The sequence below is a fragment of the Ambystoma mexicanum genome, chromosome 1q (assembly GCF_040938575.1).
Source record: "Ambystoma mexicanum isolate Mex_15411 chromosome 1q, UKY_AmexF1_1, whole genome shotgun sequence".
NCBI classification, from domain to species: domain Eukaryota; kingdom Metazoa; phylum Chordata; class Amphibia; order Caudata; family Ambystomatidae; genus Ambystoma; species Ambystoma mexicanum.
Genome location: NC_090922.1, coordinates 1,360,013,672 through 1,360,030,087, shown reverse-complemented (window position 1 = coordinate 1,360,030,087; position 16,416 = coordinate 1,360,013,672).

Below are 16,416 nucleotides of genomic sequence, written 5' to 3'. Positions count from 1 at the left end.
GGAATGAAAAAAGGAAAGCTATGACACACACAATACGGTACAAAGTCACTACAGATGAAATCATAGATCATGTTGGCTCACAATGTGTGGGTTGTGAAATTCATGTTGGCAGATGTGGAAGGTGTGAAAGGTCTACAAAATGGTTCTAAGTGCATGATGGGACATTAGCAGGAGGTGAATTCACAATAAATGTTTACACAGCAAGAACACTTGCCAGGATATCTTTGTGCAAATGATTATTAAGTCACAATGACATAGTTCTCCAGACATCCTACCTGGTTCAGGACTCATGAGCAAAGCATTGTTTTGGGGTACTGTTTTGAGAACAATATTTCTGCAATGGAGCAGAGAACATGGAGTCTTTGAGGGTTTTCTGTTGGACCAGGGAGAGTGCCTATAGGAGGTTGGTGGTTACCCTTCATGTAAGACCCTTCCTCTTGCAGCTGGTGCATGAAGTCCCTCTTGCTGGTACCCTTGGCAACAATAGAACCAAGCGAAGGTTAGCCATGCAATTCTACTGGCCCCAGATAGGGGTCCAGGTAGAAAGCCACTGCAGGAGTTGTGCCACATGCCAGTTATCTGGGAAAAATAGCACAACAATCGAGGCTACATTGGTACCACTCCCACTTTTGAAACAGGTCTTCTCCTTAGCAGCAACTTTTAATTCCAGATTCAGAGACATATTCCCTGTTTGTTCCAGATTTATATAATGTGAACTATTGCCATGCGTATACCATGATGATGTCACAGATTTTAATTGGTCAAGTTCCTCCATTGGCTTATCTAACAGTTAAAACTCCCTCCTTAATACACACTTCATTCTCCCTTGGATTTGCAGATGTCAAAATATGAAAAAGGTGATGGGATTATTCAATTTTAAATCGGATTTTCTCTATATTTTCCGGGACCATTATGACATATTGACTTAAAAAGGATTTCTGTAATACCTCAGCTCACACGCATGTCTAGATTTGTGGCACAAATCAGTGCCATGTTTATTAATAGAATTATGAATATTAATAATGTTACCTATTATAAAAAACCATACAACATCTAAATGTATAGTGATTAGATAGAGAATGATTAAATGTAACAGCACATTCAGTGCCTTGCTTCTAATTTAAAAAGTATCAGATTCATGTTTTTCTGTCCAAAATGTAATTGCAAATATTGGTTGCCTTTAAACCATGGATAACCAACATGACCAACCATTCCCTTCAGTCATAGATTGATTTGAGAGATATGATATGTCTTTTTTGTCCCCCTCCATTTACACCACCCATCTGGCAGACATACTTACAGGCAGAGTTCAAAGGTGTCACATTAGAGCAAGGATTTCACTTTGAGGTTTGGCAATGAAAGAATAAAGCTTTGGCCTTCTGCTCAGTTCACATGTTAATCTCTACACAAACTGTAGATTTAACTTGCCTGAATTTCTTCTGGTATTTATTGAAGCCTCTTAAAATGACCTCCAAAAGGTGATGACTAGTATGTTCTTGTTGGAAACTCTGGTCAACTATTTTGTCAGCAAACTATAGGGCTGAGATGAAAACAAGTGTTATCTAAGGCAATACAAAACCATTGATTTACTACACATTTACACTGCAATGCATTTAAAGCTCTATCAGTTTGCCTCGCCCCCTGGGATGATGATTTTGGGAATGTTCCAGAATACCGCAGGGAAAAGTTTCTCATAAGCAACAATGCACACAGAGTGAATATAGTCTTCAAAAGAGGTCCTTTACAGGCATCATGTGGTAGTAGTTATGACTCCAAAGCCTTTAAAATAGTGGGTAGCAGATTAGAACTCATTATCAAGGATTGACACAATAGTAATAATAATAATAATAATAATAATAATAATAATAATAATAATAATAATAATACAAAATGGCCTTTGCATCACAAATAGACAGAAATCACATTCGGAAAATCAACACTTTGCAGAAGGCCAGAGGCTAGATGACACTAAATTCATTGCCATGCAGGATATTAACACGTGATTTAATATCTGGAGGCTTCCAAGTCAGTGGTAAAATAGCAGACAAGAAAGATTTCACAGCAAGGACTCAGCCCTGTGAAAAAACAGACATTAACCCATCAATCAAGCACAAGATCTAAGGCCTTATGAGAAATAAGCAGGGGACTTATGATCAGTACTAAAAAGTTTCATTTTCCATCTTAAAAAGAGGAATCTTTGACTGTTTACTTAATGATTACTGCCCTGAAGCTCTACAATGACCTTTAATTAAATCACAAGGCTTGATTTAAATGTGTGCTACTCAGTGTAGAGAAAAAAAAACAGAACAAATACCATTGACCGTCTAGGGAGATTAACTTTGACACTTTCTCCAGCTATTAAGCTGCAGTAGATCCACTCAGCCACCAGATCCGTGAGGTTGTTGTGTTCTCAAAAATAAATGTAAAATAAACAGGCTAGCCTGATTCTCCCGGTACCCTAGAGCAGAAGTGAGTTCCGATTCTATGACAAGACGGAGGCGAGCATTATGCTTATCTCTTTAATTTGCCACCAACATAGCTCGCCTCCTTGTCTTTAATAGAATCAAGACTGACCAGTGCAGTTAGCATGGGCAATCTTCATTCTTCTCTACTGTGATGTAACTTGATGAGTGTCTCTAATTGGCACTCGTTTCTTTAATGGAAAATTATACTTTTGCTCAACTGATCATGATATTATTATTTATTTTTTAAAAAGGTAATTATAGGCAATTGTAGGCCATACAGGTTCATATTAAAAAAAAGTCATTTAAGGCGATGTTCGACCCAGGTCTCATGACTACTCAATGTTCAGGTCACGTGCCCATGAAGCATGCGCTCCGTGCCATCCCGGGGACGGCATGACGTGCTTTCTCTGCAGGGCAGTGGTCAGTGTGATACGGTGGGTATGACTAACAGCTTGTTCATTGACAATGTGGTTTCGATTTAGTACCACATTGTGGTGTGAGTGAAGACATGCAATTAGTTTTCCAGTAGGCATACCAGCTGTGCGAAAATAAATGTGTTGGGCAAAAAGTCGTGTATCGTAGCAAAGGATGCAATGCATGAAGGACAAAATGACAAATATTGATGACAAATACTCATACATACATTTTAAGTAAATATTTTGAATACAATTTTGGCTGAAATGTTTTTTCGCCTTCCATTCAATTTTGTGCCTATCATTCAAAAAGTACTGAAACATGTAGTCTTAATAAACTAGAATAGAGAGTGATTTTTGCCCTGGCCATGTCAATTTCACTTTATCCACCTGTGGAATGACATGCCATCTGCCCATTATAGTACTGCCTGTGACTTCTTTAGCATTTTGCCACCTAGTCTGCTCACATGTTAGTCTTCTGTCCCAGATCAATCACTTGATTTGATTGATCGGCTGTTGGGCCACCTGCTCTTCCACAATTAGTTCTAATCTTCTAAGTCAGGAAAGCCCAAACAGGATTGGGGTGTGTCTGGTGCATTTTATATATTGGGCCTCATTTCAAGTTTGCCGGTACAGTAACAACGGTACCGGTAAGCTTGCCGATACCATTGTTACGTACCGGCAAACTACGAGTTCTGCTCACGGGTGATATTTTGCCCGCCAGGTCTGACCTGGCGGGCGGACCGGCACCTACGAGCATTCCATCTTGTATACACCGGCACCATTCTGAATGGTGTCGATGCATCCGGCCTCTCCATTCCCATTGAGCCCTTATGGCACCCAGGAATGGGCAATTACAGGGTCCGGCAGGGCCGTAATGACCCGCTAATTGCACATTCCTGGGCGCCGGAAAGAAAAATTATACTGCCGGCAGCCGTGCCTGTTATATCGGCATGGCTAGCGCCGGTATTGTAATGAGGCCCATTGTCTGGCATGATATTCTGATCAAATAAAAAATGAAACACACATTTGATACTGTCTTTATCATCAGATCTACGAATGGGCATTATAGAGTCCATGTGAAAATGTTTTTGCCAAAAATGTCTTTGCGAAAAAGGGTGGCTGAATGTGGTAATTTAGTTTTCTTCCGTTTTGAGGTGGTGGGTGGTGCCTCCCTCCAAAATACTCAATATGTTGTTTAGGTCAACCTTGTTCAGTCGACTTTAGTGACACAGGTGTTCTAATGGTCTTCTCATGTGCGCCTGCATGCGGAACCCAGCATCATTGCTAAGAGCTCTATTAGAACATATCCTCTGACTTGTTACATGCTACTTCCAGGATTTTGCTATGATGATGGCCTGCTTCCTTCATCTCCAATAGTGTAACCTTTCAAACCCCTATTTCAACCTCTAATTGCCAGGTGGCTTTTACCCCACCCCCTCAAGTTGTCATCTCAAAGCTATGCATCTTACCAAATACAATCTCTTTCTTGATTTCCTTCTTCCTGTGGTAGAAAGCACGGGACTTGCCCAGGCGATGTCAGTGTCTCCTCTACATTCATGTCTCCTTATTGTATTTAAATAGCTGGATTGTGAGTATTTCAGGACAACCTCAGCTCCGGAATGGATCATTTGCAATCAGTGAAGGTGGCAATGCTGTTTTCCTCAATAGAAAAGCCCTAGCTGAACTTGAGAGGCCTTTAAAATGTCCATCCCATCTCTCCACTTGCCACTATTGGAAATTTACTAGACCTGAAACCATTGCTGACCTTATGGAGTCTTCAGGCTTTTTTGGCCTATAAAAGATAGCCTTTCAGGCGGCCAGGCATATGGTGTCCATCATAGTTTTAGAAATGAACAACTCACTTATCAGATGAACAGTGTCCCTGTTTTATCACATTTAGATATCTGTGCAACATTTCTCAATGGCAAACATTCTATACTATAGTCTAGAGGGTGGTCTGCAACCTGTGACTCTTCAGACGTTGTAGAATACAAATTCCATCTCTCTTACCTTGCATAATCATTGGTTAGGGATCATGGGAGTCGTAGTCCATAAAATCATCTGCACAGCCAAAGGGTGTGGACGTCTCCTCTACAGTGTGCAGCCGAGGTTAGAATCTCTGATACATCACTCCCTTGACACTCCCCTGTATCCCTTCATTCATTTGTGAATGCTTGCAATCTGTTTCTTATATCACTTGATCCTCAATAATGTGTCACAGGGTGCAGCAATCTTGCCCTAACTTTGCAGCTTCTACTTTTCATCTTAAATGTCTTATCTATGCCTCTGCTTTCTGCTAGCACAGCTTTTGGCTTATAACAGGACCTGGGTGACAACATCTCCTGATTAAGTTGTTGCATTCAGGTATTTGGTGATTGGATAGGAAGGAACTGGCAGAAACGTCATAGTGAGAAGGCTACGGTTATGATTGTGGGTGAGGACACTGAAGGCTGGAACAATGCCTGTTGACACTCCTTAATAGGTTCCTTACATCCTATGGTAGCCATACGTGCAATCTTAACTTTAAGGTGGACTCAGATGTTTTCACTCTGTGCAACCTTAAATCAGCAGGGCTTTATTAAGTAAACATGCACTCACAGCTTTACATTCAGGATTCTTCCATTTCAGTCTGGTTAGTCTCCGTGCAGTATTTCTTTCTGCAACAGTGTCTTAATTTGAGATTAGGCAAGCAATCTTCCCCTTTGCCTCTAGGACTCCTAGCCAGCCAGCTGCAATTGACACGATCTAGAAGTATCACCAGAAACAGGTGCATGGGGTTATGGACACATCTCCCACTTTCTTGGATCACTACATTTGCTTTCTGTGGCGGAACCTCCTGTAGTCAAGCCTCTTCACGTAGTCCACAATGCTTCCAATGGTCGGAATCCCGCATTTTCTCTATTCCGAGTAACTAGATTTGTAGACTCTCTACCCTTTTCATCGGAAGCGGGAAGGTGGACAAGCCTTTTCCATTCTTGGTGGAGCCCTACGGACCACTTTTCCTGGGATATAAGGTCCTTCAGGGTAGTCTTGCTGTCTGCCACAGAGTTAAAACATGTCTGCTTCCCCGCCTACTTTTTTTCTGTTTTCTGTCCAGTTTCTTTTCCTTTGCAGTCGCAGTGCTAAATGCAAGCCTTATGCATCTCTACAGCTACACTACGCTCACGACTAACACCATTGATGTTACAGCATCACTTTCCCAGCTTGGGAACTCTGTGGGATATATTTAGCAATACAGAAAACCTTGAATTTGAATAGTACAGATGTTCTTCTGCCTCAGGACCTTCAGATTTGAAGTTTATTGCGAAGCAGTAGTGGCAATAGGAATAGTCTGCAATCACTGCAGATATACTTCACATCTCTAATAGGGCTCATATTTTTGTAGTAAAACAAAAGATGGCTCTGTATTGGAATATGGTCCTTCTTTAATGCCTCTGACGAGCGGAGGCTTTGGCATAGGCTTGAGAGATTACCTTTCTGAGCATGTTCCTCCGTGCGCTGGTAGGCTATAGCTATATTGCTTTTTAGTGCAGCGAAGATTTAAAGCCTAGATGCTCTTTCATTGGAAAGATGTGCACTGCCTCAGTCTGATTAATGATGCTATCTAACTTGGGAGTTATCTGTAGATATTAATTTTCTTTTTTGTAGATTAAGGAACGCATTCCCACGAACCTTTACATTCGTAGTTTATTATACACCTGACGAAGGCATATATATATATATATATATATATATATATATTGCACTGAAGTATTTGTAGAGAGATGTCTATAGCTTGCACTATGCACTTTATAATATGACATTAATGTCCTCTATATCGTTCTATATGTATTTACTGTGTCATAGGAATGCACTGTTTGCACAGAAGCACCATGCACTTTATATTGTCTCAACGCTTCTTACTTAGCGAAGAAATTAATCTTGCTTCCAGACACTTTATAACAATGGTAAGATGCATAAGCAGCTACTTGCTGGCTCTATTAATATTTTTGACAGATTTATTCTGCTACCCCTGCCTACATGTATTTTACGTGATAGACAACATTATATCATTCAGATAAAAACACATGGGACCATCACACGGCAAATGAGTTACTAGAAGTTACCATTAGAAGCAGATGTTGGGATATATTGTTCTGTCGCATTACACAAGAAAAAATTCCCTTATTATATTGGAATATTTTAGAGAGATGTCTATAGTTTGTATTAGGCATTTTATAATACGACATGAATATTTTGTACTATTCTATATGAATCTATTATATCATAGGAATGCATTGTTTACATAAAAGCACTATGCACTTTATTGTGACTGAACGTTACATATTCAGCGAAGATAGTTATCCCGCTTCTAGGTACTCCGTAAACATGGCAAGATGGATAAGCAGTCACTCAGTGGCTCTGTGAATATTTTAGGTAGATCTGTATTATTACCCCTGCCTCCATGCATCCAATAGGAAAGACAACACCATGTCATTAATATGGGAGTTTTAATGTTTCCGTATTGCCCTTATAATTGTGGTTTGTGTCATATACTATGAGCTGTTTTTTAAATAGTACCAATATTTAAAATGCCAATTTTATTTGTATGTGTCCTGTTATGGCTGTAACGTTATGTTTGACGTTTTAACATATGCTTATACCATTTAGTAATGTGAGTCAGTAGCCCAAGCCAAGATGGCTAATTGCCATTATTTTTGAGATTATAAGTCACCTTCTTTATGTCTTTCACTGTGTGGGGAGTGTCTGTTATATAAACAAGCACTCTATGGGTGATGAGTGACTGTGAACAAGCCACTGGTTAGTGGTGAAACGCGTCAGGCTGCCGTCTGGCTAAGCAAAATTTGCACTGGGAGATCACTTTTTATCTGCTGCATATGTAAAATAAAGGCTGTTATATTTTACACAACCAATGATGCAGTATTTGCTTTTGGATTTTCGTGATTATTTGGATCATTGGAACACTTTTTTGTTCGTGGAGTGCTGCTCGCTTGAATAGTTTCCGTTTGAAGCTGTTTGTTTTTGAAATATATATATATATATATATATATATATATATATATATACACACACACACATATATAATATATATATATCTATATATAGATATATATCTTATATATGTGTGTGTGCCTTTTGTCTAGGGATCCTTTGCATAGTGACAGCGGCTCAGGGCAGTGTAGCAAGACACAGAGGGGGCCATTTTGAATGGAGAGGAGTGTTAAATGGAGGCATAAAGCAAGGTGTGATGCTTTTACTTCCTCCAGTGAACTCTGCCACATTACCATACCTTGCCAAGGCATATGAGGGGCCTAAAGCAGAGTGTGCATCTCCACTCTGCTTTCTCTTCCATCTTGGAAGAGCACCTGGTGTCACGTCTGCATGAGGCCTTCATGCAGCGGTAAAACCAGTGGATTCGTTTGGAATACGCCTCACATTTGCACCTGGTAAACAGCAGTTTGATTCGATAGAAACACATTTAAAAACGCTGCCTGCAAAACGTCGTTAGCCGGCAGCATTTACTTTTTTAGAAATGAGAGCGTTAAAGTGAGGAGTAAATGCAATTTCGCCTAGATGTAATCTTCACAATTACACTGTGCTTTGTAAATGATGAATAGTGCATGCAAGGGACCCAAAAGCACTCTATATAAAATGACCCCCAGAGTTTTCATTCCCATGTGTAATATTGGCATTGGGTGTTTATGTTTGCTGGCTGTATTTTACCAGCATTCTCAGTTTTTGCCCAAATGACAGCTTACTCAATTACGAATGCAACTCTACAACCCTGCTTAGGCTTCATTGACAGCAAGTGATCTGATTTGAAGTACTTATAACGTGCAAGGCCGCGTAGACGTAACTGCATCTGGGCGCAGATGTTCACTTAAGCTCCGATTTCCAACGAGAAAACCTGATAAAGTTAGATGAAAAGACCTGTTTCTCTAATTTATTTAAACAGATATGCCTTTAGAGATATGTGGAGCTGTAAGAGCTTGTTCATGTTCCTAAGCTCCCAAGGTAACATATTCCAAAGTATATATCCGTACACTGTGAAACAGCTATCTCACCTGGAGATACAGCGAGAAGGGGAAACAACCAATACAATTTGTCAGCTGAACGCAAAGGTCTGTTGGGTTGGTACCAGATCAACTTCTCCGTAAGATATGTAGGTGCAATATTGCGTAAATATCTGAAAACCAAACATACAATCTTGTAATCGATTCTATCCTTAACCGGAAGCCAATGCAGTGCGCGACCCAGGCCTGAAATGGGGGTTGCTTTAGGTACTTAAAATGTTTTATTTAACTGCCATATTTTGGGCTCTCTGGAGTATATTCAATTGTCTCTTTGGAAGGAATACCCACGAACATACTATTTCTGTAATCAAGCCAGGAATGTATAAAAGTCCCCACCAGAGTGGTGTGATCTTTTTCTGTAATAAACCGAATTGCAAGTCGCAGAAGCCGCAGGGAGTAGAATATGGACTGTAACTTAGCTCCTGTCTGGCTTTCACAACCTAGGTTGGTTTAGCAGATGCAGCCCAAATTCCTGATTTTATGAGCATAGTTCAGAATTGATCCCATAAAACAAGGAGGATGGGGACACTTGTTCCTCTGCCAGAAGATGTTTAGGACCAAACAGAGCCACCTCAGTCTACTGGGGTTTAGCTGCAGCCAATTTGAGGCATCCAGAGTTCCACTTGCTCCAGTTAGGGACTCACTCTAAGGGAAGATTTCTCAAAGCTGTCCAATTTCAGGTAAATCTTTGAATTGTCTCTGTAATTGACACCATGTTTCCTAAGAATGGCCATTAATGGTTTCATATTAAGATTAAAGAAAAGCGGCAAAAGCGAGGAACCCTGCAGAACACTGCATGTCTATGCTAGAGTGTCGGATAGACCCCCTTCAAGTGTCACTTGCTGAGGGTGATTGGACAGAAATGAGTTGAACCAGTTAATGGCATGTTCTGAAACTCCCACAGAAGGATAGTTTGTCTGCACCTGATAGTCTTAGTAACTCATCCCAAGCCGTCTCTGTTCCGTGTCTGGGTCGGATCCCGGATTGGTGAGGGCCCACTAGTGCATATTTGTCCAGTTGTTTTTGCAACTGAGTAGGCTCCTTCCTGGCCAAGGAAGGCCTGCAACTGGACAATAATTGTGCTGGTCACTGGTATCAAGAATAGACTTCTTCAATAAGGGGCATATAATGCAGCATTTCAGCTCGGATGGGTCACAACCCTAAGTGATGAGTTAACAAACGTGGTAATGAAATGAGAAATGCAGCCCAGTCCCTTGTCAGCAGCAAGGGACTGGGCTGTATAAGTGGACAGTACAGGTAACATGGCGTTTGTAGGTTTTAATTAATTTCCGTGTCGGATTAGTAATGATGTCGTGAGACACCGTGTTAAAATCGAACTGTGGAACAGACCGCTGTGACAATCGTGGCGTGAGTTTCTGTGCCTAGGTTGGGTGCAGCATGGACCAAATCCTGTTCAATCTTATCTTGAATCAGCCTGATCTTGTTCATAAAGATATACATTGAAAGCGTTAGCATGGGTTTTTGGTGGCTCCATAGCTGTTGATGTACTGCTAGGGTGAAAGAAATTAGAGATGGTAGTGTAAAGGAATCTCGGTCTGTTGGAGGAAGTCTGGATTGTATTATGCAAATATTCTGACTTAGCCTCAAACTTTGCTACTTTATTATTATTTTTCCTCAAAGAAGCTAGTGGTGAAGAGTCCCACGGATTAGACGGTTTCTTTGGCACCCGTTGTAAGAGAGGCGCACGCTCTATACAGATGGAATTCATTGAGGTAACCCCATGGGAAAAGAAATCACAATAATCCAGTGTGGAATGATTGGAACCCAGGGCATCCCTCAATTGAGAACCTGGAATAGCGGGAAGAAATATGGGTCAACGACAGGTGGCCAGCAATTTCGTGCGTTGTCTGTGATGTGATTTTGTGTTGTGCGACAATGGAAACAGTCTAATAAAGTGATCTGGCCTGGAAACCTTAGTATTGGTTATAGTCACTGCTGAGCCACGAACGAGAATAGGAAGTGGTAAGTACAGGTTTCGAGGACAAGTATCATGTAAAGAGCAATGTAGAACAAACACCCCCTAAAGATTTGCAGCTAGCTCAATGAATATTACGCTTTAAGAACTACGCAGTCCATGTTTTTAAATGAAACCTTCTTGTTACCACATGTGAACATTCTGTCTTCTGGAAGGTTGTGCAAAAAAAGGACAGTGTGTCCAGGCAAGTTCTAATGAGAACGGGTAACTCACAGTTCAAGATCGTGGTCTAGGGGCCTCATTCTGAGTATGGAGGTAGTCATGGCGCTATTTGCGCCATGGCTACCTCCCATACCGGGTCCGGGTCTGACCTGGTTCAAGGGGGACTTACCGGTCCATTCCGACCCTGGAGGGACCGGTAAGTCACCATTGAAAAATCCATTCCCCATTCCCATTTGAGTACCTATAGTAGCTAATAATGGTACTGCAATTTGCGGTACCGTTATTAGCTCTCTGAACCCTTAGCGGCTCCCGCTAAGGGACCTCGGAATAGGGCGCAAAGGGATTACCGGCACCAATGTCCTTAACGGTGCCCGGTATCACTTTGCGCCCACCTCGGAATGAGGCCCTATGTCTGCACAGGGCAAGGGCATATTGTGGATTTACCTCATGTGTGCAGCGCAAGACATTTTGCTACACACGTTGTTTAACAATGAGCGGAAGGCCGTAAATTCAGGATCATTGGTTTGGGAAATTCTGAAACTACAAAAACTGACCTAATGTAAACATCAATGATCAGAATTTTGAGGAGAAACAGGACAATGCTAAGTTTGATATGATAGTAATTTCGCCCTAATAAAGTCACGAAAACAACATTACATAAAGATACATTTTAAAAATGATTCATAAAATAAAATTATTATTACATGCAAACATAGAACATATTTACATTACAAGCAATTGGGCATAAAACCAAAAGGCTGTTCTACAATAATATGACCAGGCAGAAAAGCCATCATTTTGTGCTGGATTCCTTCATCAATTGGCCAGAAATTGTGAAGAACATGGAAACCACATTCACCCTGTAAAGGGGTAAAAAGAAACTTAAAAAATAAAATTGCACCTCATTAAAAGAGTTGCTAGGCCCTGAAGACCCTTCGCATATGGAGACTAAGGCACAATCACCATATACCAGTGATACGACAGACACAAGGTTCGATTTCTCAGGTACTAGGGTTTATTGCAAAAAATATGCTCAGTCGGCCGACTGGGTGTAACGTCTCGCAATGTGTTTCACCCAGACCTTGTGAGACGCAAGAGAGTGAACATCATACTAACAGTTATATATATACAAAATAAAAGCCTTCAAGGCACATCAGAACCTCCCATAACGTATCTTCTTGAGCTAGGGTTCGGGAATTGACAATTATGACACATTATGACAACTTTCTTATCCTTAGCAACAGTTGCAGACATAGGGCCTCATCACGAGTCTGGCGGTAACCCTTAAATGCGGCGTTAGAGCTATTACCGCCACATTTAAGGGTCCGCCAGATCATGGCTTTGGCGGATTTCCCCCCAGCTCTCAGCTGGGGGGAAATCCGCAGCACAATTGCCGATTTTCGGCACTATTACCGCCGGCAGGAAATCCGCCAGCGGTAATAGCGCGAATTTTCCCCATTGGGTCCAATGGGGAATGAGGACTTCCAGAATGGGCCTAATGGGGAATGGGAAATAACCCTTCCGCCAAACCCGTGATCCGGTGCTAATGGTGCCGGGGGTTTGACGGTAGGGCTATTAGTGCCGGCACTAATAGCGCCGGCGTTAACGCCCAACTCATGATGAGGCCCATAGTTCTTTGTTATTAAGAACACAAAGCACTTGTTCAGAAGCATATCATGTTTGCGAGAGAGACACATTCCAAAGCATGTTATCTATCAGTTTCTATTCGTGAACTGGGGTTCAGCCAGTTCTAAGGAAGCTCCGCGATGGAGGACCGCTAGAAAAGTATAATTCATTCTTTAACTGCCTATTGCTGAAGCTGTAGTGAGACAGGCCTGCACCTGGTCTGTTGATTAAATGCCGTTTCTGCTGGCTCTCAAGCACTTAGTGAGGGAGGAAAACAATGTATTTCTGCGCCGCTTGGCATTCCTGTCTGGGTTGATCTATCAACATGCAAGCTGTGGCCTCGTACCGTGTATGAGCATGAGCTTTCAGAGCATTATATGTTTTATTAAAAGCGTTTGACAGAAAGAAAAAAGCAAAATGGCAAATATTACACAAGATGGACGCCCTATGGTTATACTGACGAATCTGTGTTTGTGGTGTTGGTTATGTGATGCGATTGGTTTACGGCCAACATAATGTACCTTCTATACTTGGTTAGGGTCATTTTCTAGATTTACAAACCCTCCTTTTAGCCGTAAGCCAAGAGCATCATACATACATCTTATCTTCATCTGAGCATCCATCTAATTCTGAACTACACATGCTACTGTAATCATCATCTTCAATATTAATTGCCATGAATTCCTTCATTGTTTCCATTTCGGTATTTATATCCTTATCCATCCTGGGAGTTTGTTTTTCTGTTATCACATGTACACATTCATTTGTTATTTCAGAGAAAAAGTTTGGCACACAGTGTATGCAGCAACAGCAGCACATGAGGGTCCCAAGTAATGTTGTCAAGATAGCAATTAGCTTCCATCCCCATGAACGCAGCAGTTCCCAAAACCATGAATTTATATGCAAATCCCAACCGCCTGTCAGAGTATGAATGTCAGAACTCAGAATGTGCAATTTCTTGATTGCTTTGAAAATCGTAGGAGAGGAGTCACATACAAATGCACAGCACGCTGACCCCACGATTTTTGCACACACCTCCACGATCAGCCAACATTATATCACGAGCCATCATATTTTGAAGTGTCATTACTCTGACTGCCTTCTCTTCTAATGTCATATTATATATCAGTTGTTCCGTTTAGGTTTTTTTCTAACACCCTGGACAGTTTTCTTATATTCCATGAATTTATTGCTTGTCCCCAAAATGGTATAAATGATTTTGCTATATCCTCTGTTTTTAACCCTGTATCATCCCGTTGTGGCCTGGATCTGTATAATTTGGATATGTCTGAAGTGTTCTAAAGGAATACACCAGGAAAAAGGATCCCTAAGTAACAGGTCCCTCCCCAATTTCTAGGTAACCAGGGATAAGCTTGTTCCGCACACATAAAATAAACAGGATCACCTACATATATCGGTTCTTCTTCTTTCTCAAGTACTGCAATATTCATGCATCTAGTGAATATTCCTACTGAATAAGAGCCCCTCTTTCGTAAGCAAAATGGGACAGTACGTGGACTGCAATTGATTGTATAGGAGGGGGGCACAACGTCCTTGTTCCCTAATGGATTCATATGGATAGTGATTACAGATGATTTATAAGGCACATAGAGTCTGTCTACTGGTCTAACCACAGGTTTTATTATTCTTGCCCTGTTAAATATGGTACAACCCACTGGTTCCATTACCACTCTTTCGCACTCATCTATGTTTGTTCCATCCAACTGACCGATATCCCTCTTACTCCACTTCCCGAAGAATAGTGTACTCAATGATGCATAAGAGGCCTTATTAAGGGGTAATGGCTGTACGTACCAACCCATTCCTTTCCCACCATGCTGGGGTAAATAGGAGCAGACCCAACAATTCGTTCTATTCAGAATAGTGTGAGTCATATTCATAATCAAAAGCAACGTATTATCATACCCTCTTCTGTGTCATTCTTCTAATGGAGGGAGAGTATAAGAGAGCACATGGAACGGACTGTCTGTGGCAGGAGTATTGGTAGCAGGCAAAAGAGAGTTTAACAGATGCAGTTTCCAGATACCATAATATTGGGACCAGTGTAATCAGAATGCAAAATAGTGTTATAATCATTAACATATATTTCCTACAGCTAATCCTTCTATGCATGCTTTTAGTCTCTATTTCTATAATATTAACAGCATTGGTGCAGGAGGAAGCAGGAGTTAGGATAGGCATTGTCTGCAATGTCTATCGCAGCAATGTTTGTCACGAAGAATTTCTTCACAGCAGCACACGTTTAAGCAGCAAAGCGTCTAGGCAAGTTCTCGTTAGCCTGCTTGATAAAGGAGTAGCAAGCTTATTGTGACTCTGCACAGTGCTCGAAAAACGTTACAGAAGGTATCGGTTTCCAGGTAGAACCGGGATGCTGCATTCCAGAGCTTTCAATTTGATGCAGATTGATACAGCTCCCACGCTCCACTTCTCTAGGCCTCCGATTCCCAATTCATCCGTGTTGAGAATAGAGGCAAAACAAACACGTAGATCAGATCACTTCCGACTTTGAGAACGTAGGTTTTACATTTTTGCTCCAGGTACTGTGTGATCAATGAATAAGGCATTTTCATTTCCAGTAACAGGCTTAGTGTCAGCCTTGGATGCAATGGGCGATGGTGCACCAGAGGCCGGGCAAGGCTGAGGCATCTTTGGCCCTTTGATCCTTGTTCCAATCTCCCCGGGCCCTTCCTCTGGCTTAGGAAGCACTTCTGGCAGAGAACTGGCAATCGTGTTTTTGCGATCGAGTGCAGGTGTTTCTTTCTCAGCGTTTGGATCAGGCAGCTCTTTCAAAGGAAATGGAATTCTTTTTGTATGTGTCGCATGGATCCACGCCTTGCGACCATCCACTCGGACTGCAGTCTGTGTTGCCAGAAGGACCTGGTAGGGGCCCTTCCACCTCAGTGCAAGTGAAGATTTTCGCTCAAAATTCTTTGTCAGCACCCAGTCTCCTGCCTATAGACAATGCCCTGGGCTGGTATATCTGACAGGAAGAGCCTCCTGCACCTGCTGATGAATCAAATGCAATTTCTGAGTTAACAGTTTACAATAAGTGCTGAGCAAAAGGTATTCAATTTCATTTACACATTTAGGCTGTGGAGCGCTCCAAAAATGTGCAGGTCTCCCCATTACTATTTCGTATGGGGAGTGTCCAGTCCTTACCTGTACAGATTTTCGCATGCACAGCAAATCTAATGGCAGCGCATCAGGCCACTTCTGCTGACTCCCTGAACATATTTTGCTAATTTTGTTTTTCAAAATACCGTTCTGGCGTTCTACAAGATCGGCACTCATCGGGTGCCTGGCCGAGTGGAATCTCTTGTAAATCTTAAGGCCTGCACAAATCTGTAGTATCACGGCGGCAACAAAATGCGGGCCATTGTCTGACCATATGACTCGTTGCAGGCCAAATTGGGCGAAGTACTCTTTTAGCATCACTTTCACTGTGCTCATTGCTGTGCAATCCTTGAGTGGATATGCCTCCACCCATTTGCTAAATGCACAGACCACTACAAGGACGTACTTGAAATTCTGACACCTTTCCATTTCTATGAAATCGAAATGGACTACTTCAAATGGCATAGAGGGGGGCCAAGACTTCCTACGGGAGTCGCAGTTCCTTTTCCAATGTTATGTTGCAAGCACGTCATGCTGTTTTG